Here is a 7957-nt window from a genome sequence, read left to right as displayed (position 1 = left end):
CCTAAAATACCAATGTTACAATGTACAGTTTCGCCCACTCAAGTACTTCAAGGAACACGTTGCCTTGGGTCGGACGAGTTGGCAACGTGTTCCTTTAACAATTGTCCTGAAATTTCTTATAAGGGTAATACCCGTTTTTAAGGCCCTGTCACACCATGGCGTATCGCCTGAACGTATGCCAACGTATGCACAAAATAGTTCGAAAATTTTCAAAGTCCAAGAACGTACGTTTCCCGGTAGCCGACGTACATCAACGTATACCAACCTACGAGTAACGTTCCTATAACGTATGTCAGCGTATGTCAACGTATGTCAACGTATGTCTAACGTAACATGAACTTACGGGGAACTTATGCAGAACGTATGAAGCACATGTTCAGTACGCCGAGAAATTTTGAACATGCAATTTTCGCGGGCTCGACGTGTTCAAAATTTTAACAGCGTATCCCAGCGTGCTCTTAACGTAAACGACGTATCCCCAACTTACCCCAAACTTATATCAGCGTACACCAACGTATTTTCGATATTTCGCATACGTTGGCTTACCTTCATGCGATATGCCGTGGTGTGACAGGGCCTTTATCCACAAAGTGTCGCAATCTGAATGTTTTAAAGATAACAAGAGAAGTCAGTTCATATATAGACAGGTCGTCGCGTCGGTTCTTTTTTTTATCCCTAAAGGCATTGGATACTAATGGTATAATACTCGTAACAATTATTAACGTAAAAGTGACTTACTTTGTAACGAGAGAGCTGTTAATAGTTGTGAGAAACGGCTTCCTTCAAAGTAAACCTGGTTTTTGAAGAGGTAATTCTCAGTCTAATATTTAAAGACTTTACCAATTACCAAACGCGTCCAGTGCCTTTAAAAAATGGACGTTTCATTCATTTTCCATTAGTAAATCATTAATTCGTTTATTTTTCTTTAATTTTTCAAATGTATATGCTCTTTTCATTTAATGACCTTTTGATCATTTAGAAAATGAGATTGCCATCTATAACATTATTGTTCTGACCAGAAGAGTTGTAACTTATCATTTGTATTTACGAGACGTAAGTCCTACGGTACACTCAGCCCCATCCCCTCCCCCCCAAAAGAACTGCCTACTTGTGACTTGTTTTTACCTCATCCTGAACGTCCCTTTCCATACAGTATACCATGCCCCTTATATTTACCTCTTTTGCTAAAGAACCAGGGTCTGATTCGAAACCGCTGAGATGTGGGCTGATGAACCTGTATACGTTTCTTTCAGGATGTTGATTGGTGCAATGCGCACAATTGCAACACACACACATGAAGATAAAATAAACGAGGTTATATCCCTCTTCTTTTCAAACACTAATCACTTTGTTAGTGAGATTTGAATAAAGTCTGTAACAATAACTTGCTCAATCACAAGTTAGCGCTTAAATTTGAATTCCTCAACTACTAAAAAATAGTTGTTATGTCTAATGATTCGGGTAAAGCTTGTGTATAGCAGATGTGTACCATTGAGCCATACACAATCATTTATAATGTGTATGGGTGTTCGACGTCTCTGTGACATGAAACTGTCTCTATGGGTGTGTTCGATTAGCTTCCCTGGATCGACCCCGGGTACGTTCGAATAGCTTTGACGTCATTCCAGGGGCTCACCCGGGTCAGCCCCAAGTACCCTGCTTGTGGAGTGGGTCCTTTTGGGGCTGGCCTATAGGTGCACGCCGTCACCACGAGAGGGCGAGAGTGATCGTTCGACTAGCTCTTGTCTGGGGCTCACCCGAGTGAGCACCGCGGGGTCGACACAGGGAAGCTAGTCGAACGCACCCTGTATAAACCTTTCTTTTGACACGTCACAACCCGGGTTTTTGCCAACCGAGGTTGGACAGCTATAAATGCAAAGCAAAGACAAATGGCTACTGTACTTATAACCATGTCACACAAAATATCCAACCAAAGTGTGGAACTTGTTGGAAACAAAACAGTGTATTTACGTTATAGAGCTACGTTTTGTTTTGAAAACAACAGTAAATGCAAGTATGACACTGCATGCTTACGGCAGACGACCGAGAGTAAGATTTCGATATTTGTGTTTTGATTGGTCCGAGGTGATGTTTGTCAGCTGCAGATCTTTGTCGTGTGAGATTAATAATAATAATAATAATAATAATAATAATAATAATAATAATAATAATAATAATAATAATAATAATAATAATAATAATAATAATAATAATAATAATAATAATAATAATAATAATAATAATAATAATAATAATAATAATAATAATAATAATAATAATAATAATAATAATAATAATAATAATAATAATAATAATAATAATAATAATAATAATAATAATAATAATAATAATAATAATAATAATAATAATAATAATAATAATAATAATAATAATAATAATAATAATAATAATAATAATAATAATAATAATAATAATAATAATAATAATAATAATAATAATAATAATAATAATAATAATAATAATAATAATAATAATAATAATAATAATAATAATAATAATAATAATAATAATAATATCGAAGTCTTATATAGCACACGTATCTACCAAGGCGCTGAGTATATACAAACTTTCAGAAAGATAGGTTATTGCAGTGATGAATTCTGAGACCCAATTATTTGATAAGTAGATTGCTAAAAGGTGTTTTTTTTCCATTGAAGAAAAAAGACAACAAGGAGGCGGCCTCTAAAAAAAGAAGCGAGCGGAGACGCTAAACATGTTTTTATTTTAATTGGCCCGAATGGACCGTAGTCGCGAGTGAGCAGTCGGTACTCCCTCGCGTGGACAGCGTCCTTCGAGAACATCGCCTTGTGTTGCGAAATTCACAGAGGGAGTAGAGAGTCGAAATCTATCATTGCGTCAAACATTTCAACGACTTGTCCACAAGTCTAGATAAATATGGGCATGTTTGCTTTAAAAAGTTAACCATTCACCCCCTCCAATAAACAAACATCAAACAAACAACCAAACAAAACAAGAAACACAAGGAAAGCACTTTTGCTGAATCAAATCTGATATAGGCCTAACGTTGATTTCTCACAGGGGGAATTCTCGTTATGTGAAATCGCTGTCTGCGTGTGACGTAGGTGCGGGATTAAAAAAAAGGACACGATAACCGCTGAGGCCACAGTGTGCATCCACCATCGGATGCCAGGAGGCCATCAGAGTTCCTCAAGATTTTCTCAGTTATGTACTCTCAAATCCCTTGAAGAATCGAACCTTCACTAAACATCCAAGGTAAGGAACCTCTCTGTGTATTATACGTTTGGTTAGATTTTATCTTCTGGCAATACAACAAATACATACCCTTGTGATATGTCTAAGTCCAAGTTTCCACCTATAGAAAAAAAACATGGTGCCCCATGAGCCCCCTAATTTCGGCATTGGGTTGTTTTTGGCTAAGTGTAATAATATGAAGATAGTTTCAGTAAATGAGTAAAGATCTAGACCAAAAGGTAAGGAGCATGATGAGAAATGTGGAGAGTAAGAGGACAGGGGATGGGGGGGGGGGGAGGGGCGAAGGGAGGGAAGAAGGGGAGCTCTTAATAACAAGCGTTACGAAAGTCTGATGCATATTTAAATACATATGTATCGTTCCTCCTTTCTCATCCCATGGTACCTCTGTACTGCCGATAATGTATGGAGGAGGCAACAATAAAAAGGGCTGAATAAAAATAAAATAAAAAACCCAGATCAGTCTATCGATCTTGTAAAACAAATTATTTCCTCCTTGTGTATAAATACCGAAACTGTTGGCAAATATTTCTCATTCGGGAGATGAGAGTCCCTGCTGTGTTGCAACACATATTGCCCTTTTCGAAACCACGGCCTCGGCCGGCTCCAGATTCGGCTCAGGCTAGCTTGGAAGCCTTGGCCCCTTGGTTGTTTTGACAAGTGCGCGTGCTTTGCGTACGTGCTCAGTGCATCAGACGGAGCCTGAAGCCAAATCTAAAGCCGAAGTCGTGGTTTCGAAAAGGGCCAAAGCAAGAGTATTCTAAAGTAGCATTGTTGAATGATCCTTGTCGTTTAATTGGTGGAACACACGTCACGTGTCATACGTCGGCCCATATAAGATTCGACTCTTCAATTCACAGAATGAGTCGTTTCCAGAATATTCGTTCATTGTTGGACAGAACGAGGCAATCAGGTCTAAATGGCGTCCATGGCGTAGAATATTCAACTTTGTAGAAGGGGGTTTCACAGAATGTAGGCCAACAGGTGATTGGTATACAGAGGGCGGGCACCTTGGTATAATGTGATTGATATACAGCGTACTTCTGTTGTGACGCAAAGGGAAAAGGCGGCGGACTCCTTGGTATACCGTGATTGGTATACAGAGGGCGGACACCTTGGTATAATGTGATTGATATACAGCGTACTTCTGTTGTGACGGAAAGGGAAAAGGCGGACTCCTTGGTATACTGTGATAGCGTATACCTATGCTGGGAATGGGTATGGCGGAACATTGTGATTGATTTATATACAACTTGCCACACGTTATCGTAGACACTTTGGTATAACCGCGATTGACATACAGCGTCTACCTATGAAGGGAATGGGTGTGTACTTATATACGGAAAAAGAAAAAGGCGAACCCCTTGGTATACCGTGATTGGTATACAGAGGGCGGACACCTTGGTATAATCATGGAGTAAGGAATAGAAGGAGCTCGAACGAAGGGACATCAAAAGTCGAACGTGCGGTACCGCGGTCGTTTAACAACACCTCGTAATCACCGACATACCTTATACAGACAATGGGCGACCTGGCGTATGTGAGTTTGCGCGTGCGCACTTGGTTCTTCACTCAACCATGGTGTCGTATGTCGTATGGATATAATACAGAAAAACAACTTTTTTGAGACCTGATAAAAATTGTGTACACTTGTGCTCACCAAATCGAAAAACACAATTGAATACCAACCACCCTCGTGAGCTGATACCCAAATTTTGAATCACCGCTAGTGACCGGAAAGTAAAAAAAAATGAAAAAATATGCCATGATGTTTCAGTGAAACACCACAAATGGTAGATGAAAACGTGTGTATTCACAATTCTTGTCTCCAATGGTTCAACTTTACACGAAGGCAACGGTGCAGAGCAGCGGTACCACACGTTCTGTACAAAGAAATCTAATCCTGCTCGTTAATCGGCCGTCCAGCTGGAGGTCTCCTATCTTTTTCCACTGGTTAGACGGGGGCATTGTCAGGGTATTCTTTTGTTACTCTGCGGTTTTGCAGTTCGTTCGAGCTCCTTCTATTCCTTCCTCCATGGTATAATGTGATTGATATACAGCGTACCTCAGTTGGGAATGAGGTACTTATATACGGAAAGGGTAAAGGCTGACACCTTGGTATAACAGGGAATGGTATACAGCGGGCGGACGGACCCCTTGGTATCATTGTGATTGGTCTATTTATACAACTTGGTATGTGAATCGGTATGTACTTCTCTGCTTCAGTAGCTTCCCTGCTTCAGTAGTTAACTCACTGAACGTCAGTGAACTGACCAATGTAGGCCTAATGACAGTCATACGGAAACAGGGTACAGTATTGCGAAACTGCAAATCAAAGAAGGGAATTTCCGTAAGATAAAAGGAATAGGCAAATAATGGATAGTGCATTAACACAGAATAGTATATGTAAAGTAATAAATATATAGGAAAGGTAAAGTCAGGCTATATCAGATATTCCTTGCTCTATGGTCAGATGCAGGAAGTTCAAAGTATTGGGGTTTGCATTATAATATTATACTCAGATAGGTCAGGACAAGTCGGATGCTTTATACTCAGGAATGTTAGGTCTGTAGTATACTCCAGAAAGATCATGTAAATCCAGGATACTCAGATCTGGCTGCATAGTTGGCTTAGTGCGTATAGGGCGCTCGCCTCTCACCAAGGTGACCCTGGTTCGATACCCGGCCAGGGCCCATATGTAAGTTGAGTCATGTGCGTTGGTTCTCTGCTGTATCAGTAAATACATGACAAAATCAACAATGACACGTGGTGCGTCTCCCACCAATCAAAAAGTGACAAGGATTTATGTGTGCGAGCTATGCAAGTGAGTCACAACCAGTGTATTATTGACGGGGCCTGGCGTATTTTAAATACACCGCAGTGAAGGGTATTGTACTGTAAATGGCCAATTCCTGGCTTGATTTGTGGTTAATTCTGTCTGGAAGTGTCGAAATTTGGGTGCAATATTTGATGATAATTTCATTAGGGACAGTTTTGTTTCACAGAAATGCAGATCAGCATCTTTTGCACTTCACAAAATTGAGAAAATTCGCAACCTGATAGATAAACACACTACTGAACGCTTGATTCATGCTTTTGTGGTGTGTCATCTTGATTTTTGCAATAACCTTTCTGGGATCTCGGCTCGTCAAGTGCAAAAGATGCAGGTTGTGCAGAACTCTGCAGCTCGTCTTATTTATCGTATTAGGAAACATCCTCCTTTCTGGGATCTCGGCTCGTCAAGTGCAAAAGATGCAGGTTGTGCAGAACTCTGCAGCTCGTCTTATTTATCGTATTAGGAAACATGAATCTGTGTCTGTTATTCTAAGAGACTTACACTGGCTACCTATTCACTCTCGCATTTCATTCAAAATATTGTTGTTAGCATATGAATGTTTTTATGATTTTGCGCCTCCTTATTTGACAGAGCTGTTAACATTGTACACACCTTGTAGAAATCTTCGTTCTAATAAGAAAAAATTGTTTGTTATTCCACGAGTGATGACCAAATCATATGGTGAACGCAGCTTCGTTCACACTGCCTCAACCTTATGGAACAATCGCCCGGAACACATAAAAAACATTGACTCCATTGTTAAGTTTAAGATTGCTTTAAAGACGCACTTATTTAACATTTAATTCATCCATTTTGTTTGTTACCCAGTACATCTTGTCTTTGTATTCTGTTGTGTTTTTCTCAACAGCGCTTAGGGACAAGTTTTACTACTATGTGTAATGCGCTATATAAGAATGGTTAATTATTATTATTATTTATTGAGTAAGAGACTACGTGCAGCGAGCGGTTTTGTACTGTAACACTACCAATTCCTGGCTGGAATAGTAGGCTACGCTGCAACGCTTTTTACAAATAATTCTCCAATGCGGGAGGTGTGCATAACGGCTTTATTGTAAATAACAAAAATGGAATTTTTGCTTCCTTTCCCTTTTTGAAAAATCCCCCAAGAGGGAAAATGTGCATATGGCGTTAATAGAAACGTAGTTTCATCTCAATACAGGAATTGGAAGTGTTACTCTACAAAACCCCTCGCTGCGGGATACGGGATGATGAAACTCTCCAGTACTCGATAAACCGGGTAAAAGGACCGGTCACACATGCCTCAATAACGAGAACGAAAACAATAATGTTAACAATGCACACCCTCGATTGGTTGAACGAGCGTGGGCGTATTCTGCGTGGAGCAATTCAACCAATAGAATACGTTCTCTTTGCGTCTTGATCGTTATCGTTTTCGTTACCGCTGCAGTGTGACTCGGCCTTAAAGACACTGGACACTAATTTTGGTAATTGCTGTATCTCAACTTATGTATAAAAGAACAAACCTGTGAAAATTTGAGCACAATCGGTCGTCGTAGTTGCGATATAATAATGAGAGAAAATACACCCTTGTCACACGAAGTTGTGTGCTCCAGATGCTTGATTTCGAGACCTCAAGTTCTAAATCTGAGGTCTCGAAATCAAATTCGTGGAAAATCACTTCTTTCTCAAAAGTTCAGCGGGAGTCGTTTCTCACAATGTTTTATACCATCAACAGCTCCCCATTACTCGTTAACAAGTAAGGTTTTATGCTAATAGTTATTTTGAGTAATTACCAATAGTGTCCACTGCCTTTAATGGTTTACCCTCACCTAACAGGGTTTTTTTCAGGATCTTATCCTTCTCATTTACAGATTTGTGTCTAGATTT

Source organism: Asterias amurensis, chromosome 5, assembly GCF_032118995.1.
Source record: "Asterias amurensis chromosome 5, ASM3211899v1".
In the NCBI taxonomy this organism is placed as follows: Eukaryota; Metazoa; Echinodermata; class Asteroidea; order Forcipulatida; family Asteriidae; genus Asterias; species Asterias amurensis.
The sequence above is the reverse complement of the archived record's forward strand: the minus strand, read 5'-3'. Positions refer to the sequence as shown.